This window comes from Paramormyrops kingsleyae, chromosome 24, assembly GCF_048594095.1.
Source record: "Paramormyrops kingsleyae isolate MSU_618 chromosome 24, PKINGS_0.4, whole genome shotgun sequence".
Lineage (NCBI taxonomy): Eukaryota > Metazoa > Chordata > Actinopteri > Osteoglossiformes > Mormyridae > Paramormyrops > Paramormyrops kingsleyae.
Genome location: NC_132820.1, coordinates 9,175,383 through 9,193,066, shown reverse-complemented (window position 1 = coordinate 9,193,066; position 17,684 = coordinate 9,175,383). Strand labels below are relative to the sequence as shown.

At 47.5% G+C, this 17,684-nt stretch overlaps 1 long non-coding RNA gene across 1 annotated transcript; it reads right to left on the bottom strand.

The window, feature by feature from the left end:
* Positions 1-7,525: 7,525 nt before the first annotated feature.
* On the bottom strand, positions 7,526-9,321 carry LOC140582466 (uncharacterized). The gene is made up of 3 exons (XR_011985439.1): positions 9,232-9,321; positions 7,720-7,768; positions 7,526-7,600 (listed from the first exon to the last, which is right to left on the bottom strand). It is a non-coding gene; the product is annotated as an uncharacterized lncRNA (long non-coding RNA).
* Between the last annotated feature and the right edge of the window lie 8,363 nt (positions 9,322-17,684).

Here is a 17,684-nt window from a genome sequence, read left to right as displayed (position 1 = left end):
TGCAATGTAATACCATGTGGCAACTCGAGAATAAAAGCAGCAGTCTTGGCGAGAAATCATTCTACTCACTATTATTTACTCAGTTTATTTACATTCCTACCCATTGTGTCTTTTCAATTATTATCTTGGCATAGCATGAATAATGAATAGAACGAGTAAATTAAAACAATGAAAATTATGACTGAAATTGGCAGCAAGCTCATTCAGCGGGTAACAGTGAGGGGTGGGATAATCACAGCGGCAATGGGCAGGATGATCATTTTGTAAACGATTGTAGTGACAAAGCAAAATAGGGTGTGAAATATCAACATGAGTGCCAATGTATAGAGTCACAGCTGGGCCACGAGGGCTGAGAACGGAGCTCTCGTGAGTGCAAAAATCACTGTTCCCTGGACCGCCAGACAGCACAGTCCATCATGCACGGGCAGATTGTAGAGAAGCCCTAATCCATCCTGTCCAAATGATGTCTCCTTTGTTGTTGCGCGCCGCAGAGTAATTCAAACGGGCTTTGGTGCGGAATCCTGTCGATTGTACCCCCTTCTGTTTGCAAACAAAGGTGACGGAACTCGTGCAACCGCTACGGTTGCCGAGAGACGTAAATAGCATTGAAAAGACTGTGCCGGTGACAGGTTCACCTTAGTGAGTCACAAAGCGTAACCCCAGACTTCTCTATAGAGTCACGGCCTCGGCGAATCAGTCGGACAAGTTTGGAAGTGTCACTTTTTTGTTTGTTTATTTTTCGGGGTTTTTTTTTTTCGTTTTTTTTTTTGCCATTCCATAATCGCGGGCTGCTGGCGCTCGGACAAAGCAGAGCGTAGAGATGGCCGGGGGGACGGACGGTCGGGCGGATGGGGGCGAACATGGTAGCTCGGTGTCGGATACGGAGGCCGGGGGTTTCGAGCATGCGGGCAGCGACCCTGGAGTCTGAGTCGAGGAGGAGGGGCCTCCGAGCTGAGCGGGTGATGGCGTAGGCGGCCGGGCCACCGTGAGTGACAGGGAGTCGGCTGTGAGCCGCTCTCATCCTTTCAGGTTCTACCTGTCTGGGACACCTTAAACCCGGATGGGAGGGGCATGCTCTTTCTCAAGTATTTTTCTTTTTTCAGTTGTTTTGACTTGGTTTTGTTGCATTTCCAAGAATATCCCCCACCCCTCTCCCTCCTGTGCTCCCTTCCATTAGAACAACCCCCCGCCCACCTGAAAGAGAGAAAGAGGGGCAAAGGAAAGCAGCGGTGCCGTTCCCTACGCGCTCGCATGCGGCCTGGATGTCTGAGCTGGGTGTGTCCTCCCGCGCGTGCAAACAGGAGTGCATGGCAGCCATGATGGTGATGGACAGGTAACCCTCTGGCTAAGGCTAACCGAGGGGCATTCTTTCATGCTGACATAACAGCCAGAACAAAGGTTCGTGAGACATGTATACTATGTATCTGCATGTGTGCATACGTTACTCAGATACAGATATATCTGTGGCACGACTGGCTAGCTGTATTACTTGAAGAACTAGCTGCATATTTTGTTTGATTGTTCTAGAAGTCCCCGGGATGGTCTAAGACGACGGAGGATCTGCCGACGGAATCGCCTCACCGTAGCTTCTAAATATGGACTAGAAAAGAGATGGGGGGAAAGAGAGAAAGACTCGCCCCTTCCTTTTTGCAACCACAACGTCTTCGTAGACTGACAGATACATTATTAATCCTGCAGGGAACCACATGCAGAAATTAATAAAGTATCGAAAAACGATAAACAGGGACAGTGCAAAGAACGTTTGATGAGAATTCCAGAACTCCACAGTGAATGCATAGAAATAAAGAGTATTGCAGAGTGAACGAGTGAGTGAGTGAATGTTCTGTGTGTGCATAAGCGGTCTATTATCTATTCAGATAGCTGGTTGCCCTCACCCCCCATTGGATGAGTCATTGTTAATGCGAATTCATAACACAAAGTTATAAATTGTATGATTAATAGCTTTTGGTGCTGAGCTGAAAGTGAGACAAGCTTTAACCCGGTGTTTATGCAGGGTCGGGCCTGGTTCTTTTGTTTTTTAGTGTAGCTGACTTCTTAATACACGTGGCTAATTATGCTATCACTTCAATCTGGTTTTATTGCCGTGCCATGGGTGATTAATGACTCCCGTGATAGTTTCTGTCTTCCTTCCTCTGATGACAGGGCTCCAGGTAAAGACTCCCGCCTCTAATATTCTTGGAAGATGTACAGCATTCGCCAGAACTGTAAACATGGGTTTGTAAGTAATAATAATGTAAGTAATAATACGATTATGTATGACTGACTGTAGAGAAAGCAGACAGCGTCCCAAGCGCCTTACAAAACCAAGGAGTGCTGGCGCACTGCCAAACTGACACTTTATAGTTTTATGTTAGAATACACTGGGTCACGTTTATTTACATCCATACATCCTTTAACCAGCAATTTCCTAACAAGATGGAGACAGAGCTACATCACTGTCCCTCATTCCCTACAGCAGGACGGACACACACTGTCCCTCATTCCCTACAGCAGGAGAGAGACACACTGTCCCTCATTACCTACAGCAGGACGGAGAAACACTGTCCCTCATTATCTACAGCAAGACAGAGACACACTGTCCCTCATTACCTACAGCAGGACGGAGAAACACTGTCCCTCATTCCCTACAGCATGACAGAGACACACTGTCCCTCATTACCTACAGCAAGACAGAGACACACTGTCTCTCATTCCCTACAGCATGACAGAGACACACTGTCCCTCATTCCCTACAGGAGGACGGAGACACACTGTCCCTCATTATCTACAGCAAGACAGAGACACACTGTCTCTCATTCCCTACAGCATGACAGAGACACACTGTCCCTCATTCCCTACAGGAGGACGGAGACACACTGTCCCTCATTGTTTCTCACTGAACTCAAGATCAACCTTTCTTGTTAACAGTCGATCCCAAAGACAGCAGGCAGTTTAAGAATGATTGAATATGCTAATATGAAAACCCGTCAAATGGGAAAGAGACGGGAGCCGTTACAGAGCTGTCAGGCCGCCGCGATCGGCGTGTTTCGGGACTTCTGTGATCTGTTAGCTTTTCCCCCCAGATAAAGAAACCTGAGCAGAACATGACGGCTAACACCAGAGGCTAAAAGCAGGGTTTGAAAGAAGTCGAATGTAACTGCATAACTCAGCCTGGTCGCTTTCTACTGTGTAGACATGCTCAACTACTTTTAGACAAGCCTCACAAGTGTAGCTACGTGGGCACTAAACACACGGAGCAGTCAGTCATTTTAGTAAAGCCACCACCATGAGTGTGGGAGACCAGTAACGCGCTGGTTTAACATCGTGAGGACAATCATTCCCTACATCGTCTTACATACATTCTTGCTGTTTGGCATTTATCGTTTTGGGTTCTTCATTACACTTCTAGGTTGTTGCAGTCGCTTGGGTGGGCGAAGGGGCATCCCAGTTAACGAACAGGGCTGAGGGTCATCAGGCACCAGGGGGCGTAGCTAGAAATTATGGGCCCCCTTATCTGTGGGGGGGGGTAGATTTTACTGAGCAGGCCCTGCTAAGAACAAGTGCTAGGCAGCCTTTGCACCTCCAAGGACTAACCAAATTTTTCTCAAAATAACACAAAGGGTTTCAATTATAAGATATGTGTGTGTGCATGTCGCTTTTGTTGATGAACTGAAAAAATAACAGTCATGATTACTTTAATTTCTATTTACTGTACTCCTTCAAACGCATCCCCGAAATCGCAGCGGCCCGCCACTCCCTCAACCCAAAGTTAAACGCACACAGAAACTGCGCGTACGGTAGTCTGAGAAGGAGCATCCTGACAAGTATCATTTAAACTGGGTGTGTCCCGGCGTCTCAGCTTACACCTGGACGGGAGCCACGGCCCCCTCGGAAAACGCCGGAGTGAGAGAGCAGAACGCCACGCCTCGCTCGCTTCTGCCGGGCCACCGCACGCCTTCGAACGTGAGTCCCGTCGTCCGCGCCCCGGAACGGTCCCCGGCCTTAACGCCAATGCCGGCTCCCCTTAAATGTGTCGCCCTCTTTTCTGAAAACTCTGGAGATTCCGAGGTGCGGAACTTTAGCCGAATGCTTGATGCCTTCAAAGGAATTAATTAAAACTAGCCCCCCGTAACAGCACCACTTCCACCATTAACCCGTCCACCCCCCCCCCCCCCCCCAGACTGACCTCACCGGCGCCAACTTGTCAAACAGACAGACATTGTCAGGGGAATGAACATGAAACCCTGAAGATTCGACAGAATAAGTGTCTAAATCAGGGCCGACGCTGGTACCTTACGAGGGCCGTGAGCTCTGTGGGCTTTCATTATGTCCTCGGGCTCAATGGCGGCCTAAAGTCATTGTTTGGACAAAATGACATCACAATAGCGAATGATTCTCCCCGTGTCCATTGTGGTTCAAAGGATCTGTCAGGTGCTGTAATTTCAGTCAGACTTATTTGCAGGTACTTTAGTTCCGCAGCTCATATAAGCTCTTTAACGTCGCCTTAATTTCCTTGGGAAGCGAGTCGCGATAGAGGCATCGCACTGAAGCGTGAGGTCGCGCGTGGGCCGTAATTCAGGAGGGTTAGCTGGCTCAGAGAAATCGGGGGGGGGGGGCCTTGTGACATTGAAATTCCTGGTTATGGGTCCCTCTCCTTCCTGTCGGGGTAAAGTGGTGGGGGGGGCGGGGGGGCGGCTCACACAAGTAGCCCACGTAAACCTCCAGGAGCAAATTGGTTGTTGTCTGAGGCTGGCACTGTCATACTTGATGTGTTTCGCCAGCGCAAAGACTCTGAGATAAACAGATCGGCAGACTTACAGCCGGGAAGCTTTTCCCGGGCACCCATCTGGATTCGCTAGGAAAATAAATGAATACATAAAAGGCTAGTCGCATATCCATTTCTTTCTCAATTTTTTTTTTTTTTCTGGGACGGATTACGCAAGGCAAGACCAAATCCATTCAATCCCCGCTTATGCTATCCCAGTCTTTCTCAACCCAGTTCTCCTTATTTGGGCCCATCTTCGATGTCCCGGACGGCCCAAACGAAGCCCGCTTAGGCGATAGGCTGGGGGGGGGGGGGTTCTGGCAGGCCGGCGTAGGCTCAGCTGCCTCCGATGGCGAGGCCCGGAGAATCTGGACTTATGAGCCTGTCGGCTGCTCACTTACAGCTGACAGAAATGGCCCATTTTCCCTTGCAAATCAGGTGAATAATTTCGTAGCCCGTCTACCATTGCTCTAGGCAGGAATAAAGTTGAAGAGCAGAAGTTGGGGGGCGGGGGGGGAGGGAATCCATGCCGGTTTAATAACGTTGATTGTTCTTAAAACTGATAGACAGTAACGAGGATTACAGGTAGAACCTCAGGATCTGTCTCATTATCTCCATACTCCTGGGCGCTAGTGATTTCTAAAACCACTTGCATACCACTTGCAAACGGTGGAACGACATACAAGTACGCGAATCGCAAAGCAGACGACCGTTCCAGAGCCCGAGCTGTCAAGCCGGGCCCCTGATCTGGCACCCTGGGAACACGGCACAGGAGGAACACAAGCCGTATAATTTAATACTGTGGCTGCTAACTGACGCACTTAGCTAACTTTTCATGTTTAGCAAATAATAACTGGGCTCAAATAGCAGCGTCTTTATCGTGCGGAGGCTTGTTGGGACGCGTCGTGCGGAGCTACGGCTGCACGGTGAAACACGGCACGGCGGCGGTGAGCAGACAGCAATAACTACAGTGATGGCTAAGGCCGCGTATTACCGCGGCATTCGTACAATAACCATAAAAAAAACACGTATCATGTGCTAAAGAACTGTTTATAAATACTCTTTAATTCCTCTGCCATTTTTTAAATGTGAAGATTCCTCTGTAGGGAATATTATTAACGACAAATAAATGTCGTTAAACTGAATTATAATGTGTTTTTATTGTCAAAAATAACTTATAATTTTATCTTTAATAATGTGACATAAATCCCACGTTCAGGGGGTTTTTAAACTTGGATAGAGACACGTAACATGGAAAAGCTGACTTCTTCACAATAGGTGGGAATTAATGCCTTTCTTGTCACCACTAAACGTCCTCACCGCACTTCAGCAGCAACTGTTTACATTCTTCAGTTAAATTAGCACCTTGACATTTCATTCATAACATCCGCCTGCGAATAATCCTCCCAAACACAGCGTGTTTATTTTTATTCATTCCCATTTCATTACGTGGAGCTTCTCCTGTTTCTTAATCGATAATTTCACGCCCAGGCTCTCACACAATGACAAACAACTTATTTTTCGATGATTCAATGATTTTTCAGCTGCTCATCAAGTTCACAACATCAGATGCTTTTTATTCTGGTTCATGTGTATAAATCGAACCACAACGCAACCGTTCTCCCGTCATCTCGGAGCTTCATCTATTTCAATTTGACTTGCAGTGTTGCTGGCTTTTGCTCAGTGCTGTACATAATTTCTTCTTATTCGAGCCAGGGAAAACAATTGATTTTTAAAATAATTTTAAAATTTGAACTATGAAGCATGATATAATAAATTAAAAGCCAACGATGAATTACACATTTTAAGAAGGAATTTGTTTGCGAGCTGAGTAATCGTACACCTCACATCTCCTTCTGGGCCTTTATGCGTTTTTTTTTTTTTTTTTCGGCAAATGTGGCGGATTCGGCAGAAACGGCGTATAGGCCCGTCCTCGGGGTCCGCGGCTCGATCGCCGAAACCCGGGTGGAAGCCCCACTACCGTGGCTGGCCGATTGGATTTCGTGACAAATTGACCTTGCGGATTCTTCTCGGGAGGACGGCCGTAATTCACAGGTGTCGGGGGGGGGGCGGCGTAGAAACGCCGACGATTAATCATGCAACCTAGAGAGGCTTTTCAGAGCCCTGCATCTAATGTGTACAAGCTGGGGCCAAGGTATTAATGGAACCAAATGGTTCTTTTTTAAAAGGGGGGGGGGGGGTGTGCGGACTAGTCAGTTCTGGCAGAATCTTCGCGTTTTTATAAATTGTGAGGTTTTGTGAGGTGCAAAGAACAGCTTTGATGCCACAGTATATCTTGCGGAGCTTTGGGGCTCCGGGATGCCATTGGGTTTCAGAATCTAATGTCTAATTTTAGGGCCGGCTTATGGAAATCAGACTTTATAAACCGGCGGCCCAAACTGGAGAGGTTTTAGCAGCTCTTTTGTGCAGGTAACCGTAACTCACACCCAAGAGTCATTCAGCCAAAGCGGACAGAGGTCCGGTTCCATTTTAGACGCCGGACCGAGGGAGCAAGAGGAGAGAAAGATGGACATATATATATGTTTGGGTCGGCTAAATTATCTCCGGAGGTACAGACTGGCATTCTCCATTCCGCCGGCTGAATCGTCTGTGTGCAGTGTGTGTGTGTTTTTACATCACGCACGCTTTAGAAACTTTCATTAAAGCAGCTTGGTTCTTCTTAAAACCTGACTTTGGCAGCCTTTAGATGATTCCTGGTTCAGGTTATGCCAGCAGACGGCCACAAAGCTGATTCGCTGTCCCGGATTCTGGCGATGCCGTTCGGCGAGAGGGTGGAACTGTACGCGGAGACCCCCCTTGACCGTCCTTCATAATCTGCGGTCAGAGTTAGGCATCTAAGAAGAACGACCCTTGGTAGCTGCAGAATGCTGAATGTCAACTTGCAGGCCATAAAAAGCCTTGTCTCTGAGGGCAAAGTGAGGCCTCAGCAATACCTTGTGATACACCTTGTTTCCAGAGGAAAAGGCAGGAATAAATCAGCAACTGAATAAAGAAAAGAAACATCCTTACGTTAGGCACATTTACGCATGGAAATTCTGCCAGCACATGGTTTTCCAATTACAATATAAATCCAAAATATGGAGGAGGGAGCCGACTTCACGTATTAAATTTCGCCGGCGAAAAAAAAAGTCTTTTCTGTGCTTCGTACGCGGCCGAGCCGCTCCGACGAGAAACGTATCTCAAAAGTGAAAAGTCTGTAACGTAAGATTGTTTTTTTTATATATGTATCGCCCGCGATTAATTCCCTGTGTCTGTCATCGGTACCATTTGTCTGAAACACGAGGACCGCGACGAGGCGGCCTCCCGCTCTCAGCTGCCGCGGCTTCTCACGGGCCCGAGAGCTGCTTTGCATGCCCTGACTGTCGTACCGACACCGAAACCTGCAGGTTTTCATATTAAACAGGTAGCTAGAGCAATCAGCAGTGGCTCCTCTGGCACACATGAATTATTCCGCACTATTTTTTTTAACCCCCCCCACCACCACCACCACCACCACCACCTCAGAACGATTCCTGCGATCTGCATACGGCTATGTAATTACACGTTCCAGCTCAGTCTGAGCGAACGGCGAGACATAATGCCAGAAGAAGGGAGAAGAGCAGGGCCTGAAACGTCATGCCGAAATCACGCCGGCACCTCAAAACTGTGCCCTTTATATCCATGCTATTTTTTTTTTTAACATGGCGTGACATATCTCCATGTCACGCTTCTCAGCTGTGTCAAGACGTCGTGGATATACACCTAGGGGCCGAGCACGAAAGAGCCGCGGATACTCTTAGAACGTTTTTGACAAAACGGCAACCGTAAGATGCTGTTCATTTTCAGCATTTGGCTGCTCCAATCAGTGATGAAATCTTGTGTGCAGACAGCCAGGTTTCTGCTTCAAAGTACTTCAAAGTGATCAATAGCCTCTTACCCACAATGCCCTGCTGCCTCAGCTAAAATGTCACACCGACATTAGAACGTCCCCCCCAGACACTGCTTGTCATGATCTTTAGCGGGAGTCCGCCTCGTTGCTCAGACGATGCCGAGGGCTCTCCCCAGTACAAAGCATGCTGGGACAGGGGCCAGGAACACGTCGGCGTGTCGCGGCGAAAACACCCCCCCCCCCCCCCCAACCGTCCAATAGCAATTACCACGACGGCCGTTAGCGGGACTGGAAAGCGGCACTGTCGCTAAAACCAACACCGCCGATTCTTTCCCCCCCCCCACAGACACCGCGGCTGACTTTTCACCACGAGCCGCCATGGCTATAAGACAGCAGGGGCTGGGGGGTGGGGGGGGGGAGGTGAGAGAGAGATGGATCGAGAGAGAGAGAGAGAGCGAGCCTGATTTATTAAAAACACTTTGGAGACACGCTGTATCGGGCCAGGAGGTGGAATTCCCGCCCCCCCCCCCCCCCCAACACCGCGGACCACGGGGGGATCCAGCTGTGTTTATCTGACCTCTGAACGCGGGGGCTCCGAGCTGGTCGAAGGTCCTGAACTTGGCTGGAAGAGTCACGCCACAACCTCGCACTGCTATGGCAGGCCGGCCCACCAGCTGAACGTCATGTCTTGGGGGGGGGGGCGGGGGTCATCATCTCAGATACCCACATATTAATAACTTCTATCTGTAACTTCATTGAAAAGCCATTTGCCTGCAGAACACAAACTGGTTCCGTACAAGTGCTGCTTCAGTAACTTTCCCCCTAAACTTTTGTGTGTTGGGGAATTATTCTGGCGCTGATGCTCAGCTTCGGACTTTCCCAGACAAACCTCGGTATTTAACGCATTTTTTTATTACGCATTGTGTCTTTATGCTTGAGCAGAATCGGCTGCTTTTTACATTTAAACGTGAGGAAAATCCTAAATCCTCTGTTGCCGCAGTAGACGTTCAGCTGCGATTCTGAACTGCGATTCTGAGCCGCATTTACAAACGATACTGAGGGAGGAGGCATGAGATGGATCACTGCGAAAGGAGGGGGGAAACCTACCCCCCCCACCAAACCACAGCCACTTTGGCCTGAAATATACCACTCGGAAAACCGGCCAACGGCGAGATTCTGTCACACGGCAGATCTGCGGGGATGTGGTTCAAATATTAATCCGAAGTTGGTGAAGGACCTTTGTGTCATTTAAACTGGATCCTGTGTTAAATGGAAGCACTGGAAATTCTGGCAGCTCGTGGTAAAATTTATAACAATATATATAAAATATAACATATATTTTGAACATGCGTGATGACAAATATACACTTGAGTACTAGCAAGCAAAAAATTGAAAATATTTGAAAATTCTGAAAAATAAATGACAGATAAGAATTAATGATCAGCTCTTTAACTTGCATTGAAATTATTATTATCACATAATTATAATTTCAACACAATTTCTTATTTAGCCAGCATGCACATTAAGGACACGTTGAAAATTAAATAGTGAATAAATAGAAAAAGTAACATTTAATGGAACCATTATATTTTTTAAATGTCCTTTAAGCGGTTTCAGGAATACGCATCAGCAATAAGCCATTAAGAAGCTGCTGAAATGGTATGTGGATTAATGTCACTGTTCCATCTATGAGTGGCAGTCAGGTGACTTGCCCTGTGTTTGACATCACAGCCCCCACCAAGAGGGAACCGCGCCCATCTCAAACCCGCAGTGTCACCTTGCCCGCTGGTGCCGCGTCACCACATATCAAAGGAATATCACGCCACTCTCTCTCACCTCTTGTCAAATCACTAAATGGTCACATGACCAGTTTGGCAAGTCGGTGTGCGCGTGCCGCTGGTGCATGTCACACGGGATGCCATGCCGTCGCTTCGGCAAACATCAACGGTACGTCGGCCGCATCCCTACATCGTTTATCCACTTGTACATCCATCCACCCATCCATCCATCCTTCCCTCCATCCATCAATCCATCTATTCAACCATCTATGTCAGAAGAAATGCTTAACCGGTCGCTTTAGCAAGCCCCGGAGGCAAAATTCGCTCAGTACGAGGCAGGAGACATGATAGATGAGATGCAGGTCTTAGTGGAACAGAAATCGAAGGGATTTTATATCAGGCTTTTCTACTTGTTATGCACACGATAGGCCTCCTACACAATAGGATGTGAACAATATGTGTGCATTTAGATATTAACCAGGAGAGTGATTCACAATCAGGTGGTCCAACAGTCCATGCAACATTTCACACAATGAAGCCATTTACACATTCACACTTTCAAACACCAACCCCAACAAACTGGAAAGACGAGCGAATGGGTTTTCTTTTGACCTGTTCCCATAAAGATTTGACTATGTCTAGGCTGACGACTGAAAAAAAAAAAGCCAGATCCTCTGGATAACCTTTGACTGCTTGGTGCTCGAACATTTTCCCATTCTCCCCCCTCCCCCACTTTCGCGATTTCCACTGGCTTTCCGGGGCTTCGGACTGAAGACACGTGGTGGAACACTTAACCGGCACTGCGACATCAGGTGTAGGCATCTAGCGACAAAAGGTCCCGTCGCAATTAAAATTTACGATTTGTACGCCGAAAAACGTTCGGCACGTTCGGCTGCCACCGAATGAGTGCCGTGGGTCCCAAACATCTGCTGAGCAACTCCCAAAATTTAGTCACTTACTGCCTAAACAGTCCTCTGCTTGGGTTCATGATATTCATGCACTACTAGGATGTTTTTTTCTCTCTTTGATTCACCTTTACTGAACTTTTGCTGACACGGGTGTGGAAAACCTTCAATCCCTGGTTGTCCTGAATACTCTGTGATATTTAAATACACACCCACGGAGAGTACGCCCGGGGGGGAAAGGAACACTGCTGTCTGGAAGCTGAAAGGGGCCAACGTCTTTAACTTCAACTTCGAAGGCTGTTTAGATGCCATCTTATCTTTACACGTGCATTCCCAGTGCGCGTGTGTGTGTGTGTGTGTGTGTGTGTGGGAGGTATTATCACGCACACACACATACAACGCACACACCAGCACTGGTGGTCCGTCAGAACAAACTCCGCACACGTTTGTTTTCGTAAAAGGGTGGGGGGCGTGTATAGAGGGACAAAAGCCCTTAACTAAGTAGGCAAACAAAGCATTGTGTTTGGACACAGTGCCGTGGACGGCCTCAGGGTCTGCAAGAACCGTCAGTCATCGCTCTCAGCAGTCATCTGTCTCGTCTCGGCAGACTCCTGCACCCAGACACCGTGTGTAGGCCACAGCTGTATGGCCTTCCGGCCCAAATATACTCTTCCGTTCAGCGGGTCTAATGGCAAGATTGCGTCACTCAAGCCAGGAAGCGCATGGGTGGAAGAGCGCCCCCTAGATCACCACCTTATCAGCGTAATAAGCTTAACAGTTTCAACAACATAAAATGCTTGGGTAGAAAGCTGACTTCCCCCAAAACGCAGCTCCAAAGCTGGGGTGCACTTTTCGTTTGAGATGGGGACATCTTCGTTTGAGGCTAACCAGAGTCACGGCGGCTCTCCTACTCCATCACTCCAGGCCTGGGCACCCCTGGGGGCGAGGGGGGTGGGTGTAGGCCCTTCCTAGGCGCCGTCTTTCTGCTCTTCCTCCTGTCCTCCTCCCTTTTCTTCACTTTTATTGGCCTCTCATTTACTCGGCGTTGGGGTGATTTTTATCAGAAGCCAGAAGGCCGCAGGACCGCGACGGCAATAAAGTGACCCTGCGCTAAAGACCCCGGCAGCAGCTTTACGGGCACAGATACCGCTTTTATCTGACATCCGAGATAAAAGCGCCACGCTCTTGCCTGCTCGCTCGCTCCTCCAGCTCTCTCCCGTTTCACATTCCCAGGTCTGCAGCATGTGGAATTCCCAGGCCAGACAATAAATCGCTCTCCGTCCCACCGTGTTTTCCCCGAAAGTCCCCCCACCGGCAGCAGGAGAACGTCAGTTTCATGTACTTTTAACAAAAAAATGCAAAGAGGTGAGTCGAGTGCGTTCTTTCCCCAAAAAAGGACCACCAGCAAGTCCGAAAGGCATCACAGTGAACCACAAGTTGCCCATTTGCTGTTGTTACACTTACAGGTCATCAATCACCTGTCAAATGTATTTTACACCTATGTATATATTTCACTCTCTGTAAATAAACCTGCTGAGGCAAATCTCGAAAAGAGAATTATGGGAAATCATGCCAAGGCCAAGAATGCACCGTGTCCCTATCAGCGTTGTACCTGGGATATTAAACAAACAAAAAATATTTTGGCCTCCAACCGCGACCTTTCTTGCCTTTGCCAGCTGAATCGTTTGGAAAGGCAGCGGGAGGCAGTTGCAAATGAAACCCAAATTAGCTACTGCTTCCTGGTCCATATTCTCGTGTGCAGAGATCGCTTGAGATTTGAGAAGATTAGCGGGTGCCCTTCAAAGTGGGCTTCCCTTCCCAGCGGCCCAGAATGAGGTCATCCACACTTAAACTGCCAGGCGTAAGCCGACCGGCGCCGAGGAAGCCGTACGCTAGGTCAGCTGCCAGCGTGAGGAAGCCGCACGCTAGGTCATCTGCCAGTGCAAGGAAACATTTTCCAACATGCTGGCGTCTTCATCCACGGTGGCCATCCATTCCCACGACGTTCCAGAGACATGCCACCCACGCTAACTGCTAACCCGCCGTCGGTCCAGCGATTTTCAGTGGTCCCTAAATCATTCGTCTCTCACCTGCCGCATGCCAGGCACCCCTAGTGTCTGGGGGATGGTCCCACCTGTAACGTCATCTCCACACTTTCTGAAATAGTTTCCTGAACCTTGGGAGGTATGACATGAGCTTCCTCAGGTGTCTCAACTCCACAGGGGGCCCATATATTCTAAATGAGAAGACTTAAATCAATCGGAAAACATACAGAATGCACAACCCAGTAACTCACTGGAAGTTTAGGTTGCCCACTGCTGCGCTGGACAAAACCCAAAACATAATCGTCAAAGTATTGGAAGCCTGGTACTTTGGAAACCGTTTGGTGTCCCCCCCCCACCCTCTAGCACAACGTCCACCTCCATGGAGGAATAACGATCAAAACCGCCAGCTATGGAAGCTGCTTCAGAACAATAATATAATAATAACAGGTGTGGGGGAGGGGAGGGTGGGGGGTGGAGAGAAGAGGAAAGTAGGCGGAGCTAAGCTCCCAGAGAAAAGCCTGCCATAAATCTGTGGCCTGGAGCGGCTGAGCCGAGAGGCCAGGGAAGTCAGAAAGCAGATGTCAGGCTGTCAGGAGTGTCGAGCTCCATGAGTCGAGCTCCCAGAATGCTCTGGTGCGATGTCACCGAAACACTGACCACCTCACAGGGGCCCAGGATCCGATCCTGCACTATACTGACTGGGGAAGTACCATATAACCACCAAGGGTACGCTGGAACAAGCGTATCAGAGGAAAGTCACACAGCGATGGCATCCTACTCAGTTTAACGGCTGCTGGGTTCGAAGCCTAGAGGAAGTGTCACTGACCTCACAGCATACGCGTGGACAAACCCATGACACCATGTGATGGGCCGGTCCCCAAAAGCGAGAGAATTCTGCATTTCAAAGTCTCACGAAACAGCTAATAAAATAGCTGCAGTGATTTACCGGCGAGACTCTGTCTAGCTAGCAGTGAAGAAAGTGGGCCGGGCATCAGTCACGTTCAAAGTGAGGCTGCCACAGAACACGGCCAGCAGCGCCTCGCGTTTTCAGATCACGCCGCGCCGTCTGTAATAATTTTTCGAGTCCTTCCACCAGCCCAGCTGCTTAACAGCTTTCATAATCACACCGGCTGCGTTGCTCAATATCCATGCTCCCAGCTGGATTAACACATGCCATTGTAAACAATCACATGCACACAAGCACATGCCCAGGTTGGGGGTCAGTGTGTAGCTCAGTGGGTTAGTCTCCTGTGTCAATAAGCAGAAGGTTACAGGATCAAATCCCATCTCATCCTTGGCACAACAGTCACATGTCCATTGGACAAGACTCTTAACATGTGGCAACAGTATATAGAGCTACTATAGCTGAACAAGTACAGCACTGGACTAACAACACAAACATCATGGGTTCTAATCCCAGGGGGCACACATAAATTGTAAGTCACTTTGTATAAAAGTATCAGGTAAACAGCAAATAAAGCTTAATTTCATTTTCATTTCAAATGTAAATGTGCCGGAACACAGGCAGATCCTGTGCTCACCCGTGTGTCAGAACAGACGATCTGGTCTGTCGCAGCCTCCCCCGGCAGGACGAGTCACCTGCAGTATCTATTTACACAGTGACAAAGCTGCACCCCCAGGGAAAGCACCGTGCACACCACCACGGCTTAATTACGACGTTTACTGGGTAATAATGACATGGGAGTAGTCATTACGGAGCGTGTTTATGCCGCGGCGGCCAGCACGGTTCATTCATGCCAGATCGGCAGAGAAGAGCCTGTATCTACATGCACAGGTTACCACGGCAGCAAGACAGCATGACGGCTTACCATTAAAGCCTAAACTGTGTTTTGTAAACTGTTATAATGTGGTGGCTGTAGCTTATTATTATTATGATTACTGTTATGATTATGATTGGTATTGTTACATTGTCACTAACTGCGACCCTAAGTAGGAGATGCTATGGGAAAAAGATGATGATATCGTCACTCTAAGACTGCCTGTGCAGTGAATGCTATGAACTGCCAGGCACTCCCGAGAGCACCTGTGCAGTGAAATGCCGGGCACTTCCGAAATCGGCTGTGCAGTGTCATGTTCTACACTCCCGAGAGTGCCTGTCCAGTGACATGTTCTACACTCCCGAGAGTGCCTGTCCAGTGACATGTTCTACACTCCCAAGAGTGCCTGTCCAGTGACATGTTCTACACTCCCGAGAGTGCCTGTCCAGTGACATGCTCTACACTCCCAAAACTCCCTGTGCAGTTACATGGTCTACACTTCCGAGAGCGCCTGTACAGTGACATGTTCTACACTCCCGAGAGCACCTGTACAGTGACATGTTCTACACTCCCGAGAGCGCCTGTACAGTGACATGTTCTACACTCCTGAGAGTGCCTGTCCAGTGACATATACTACACTCCCGAGAGCGCCTGTACAGTGACATGTTCTACACTCCCGAGAGTGCCTGTCCAGTGACATATACTACACTCCCGAGAGCGCCTGTGCAGTGACATATACTACACTCCCGAGAGCGCCTGTACAGTGACATGTTCTACACTCCCGAGAGTGCCTGTACAGTCACATGTTCTACACTCCTGAGAGTGCCTGTCCAGTGACATATACTACACTCCCGAGAGCGCCTGTGCAGTGAAATGCCAGGCACTCCCAGAAGCACCTGTGCAGTGACATGTTCTACACTCCCAAGAGTGCCTGTGCAGTATGTCTATACCACAAAAAAATCTGTTATGTTCCAGTGCCTAACATGACATTTCTATATAACATTTCATTCGTGTAAATTAAGGTGTATTTCTTGCTGCTCGTCTTTGTATAAGACTCAGCGGAGGTCATCTTCTGAAATGTAACTGACCTGACCAGAGAAGACCTGAAACTGAAACTGTGCTACTGAACCCCCCCCCCCCCACCCCCGCCAGACCTCCAGAATGGGAGGGGGGGCTTTTTCAGCCCCAGAGGTCCCTGTCTTTTACTTTTCTTCATAAAAAAGTTACTGGCCAGCCGTAAAGGGGGAACGGGGACATAACCTTAAATCTATTTTGCTGTTCCTTTCACTGCTATAAAGCAGGGGCATTTAGTGAAATGGTAGCTAGCCCCCCCACACCCACCCCACCCCACCCCACCCTACCCCACCACACCCTGAACACACATACTCACATAATGTAAGTAACAAAACAAGAACAATTCAAATCATTCTTGCATTTGGGATGTGTACACCTGTATTGGTGGAATTTTCTGATCGTATTGTAGTAAACACTGGCAGCAACATCTTCCGCATGAACGGTCTGTAAATAGCTGTTTTTTTCATGCCAGTCTAAATACCTTAAGATGTAATGTCTCCGAGGTCAGACATAACTCTGGCAAAATAAGATGAGTTAACGCTATTCGTAATGCAGGAGTGGTTGCCATAAATATGTGGCTTCTATGCTGCCCAATACCTGTATTACGAAAACAATTTATTACAGTATGGTTGTTTTTGCCTCGGACGTAAGTTAGTTTATTACTTATCGACGGTACTGCAGAAAGGAAAAATACGTGGAAGCGGAATGAAAGCAATCCATTTAAATGTACATAAATATTATACCATATATGTAAAACATCTGGAAAACAAAGTTATATAATCATACATATAGTTTAAAAATGAAACTATTCTAAGACCACCGAAAATGTCTTTACTGGAAAACCAATTAAGTACTGTGAAATACGAATCATTAGCATTAAGAACAAAATAAACTTTTCATTTTAAATAATTAGAAGTAGTTTTTTCTGATGTATATAATAAAAATTAAAAATAATAATAATAATAAACATGTAATGTAACAGTTCCGAATGGTTTAATTTTGAGACATAGGATATTGAGTTCATGAAATCCAGCAACTGCGACTGAACTGAATTACTGTTTTAAAGCGATGGGTTGTCAAATTAATGGAATAGTATTCTGCCATTCTTGACGAAACATAAATGAATTCTTATTGTTTAAATGCGTGATAAATATAGTCGCTGAAGTAAAATGACCCTTTTAAGGTCATTTGACGAGAAGATGATTAAGACAGTATATAAATTCTAATATTTCATGTCTAAAGGAAACCAAGTTTTTTCAAAAATCGTCTATATTTAGAATGTAGCATTTCTTCATCTTATTTTTCTTTCATCCAATGCTGATTTTATTAGATGTAAACATTTACATGTCAATTAAAAGTAAGTTCCGTGGTTTTATATAACTTACTTAGAAAGTTTTGTGTTGTGCGGCCACGATAAATCGTGCATATTGTTTTATAAGGCGTTTGTCT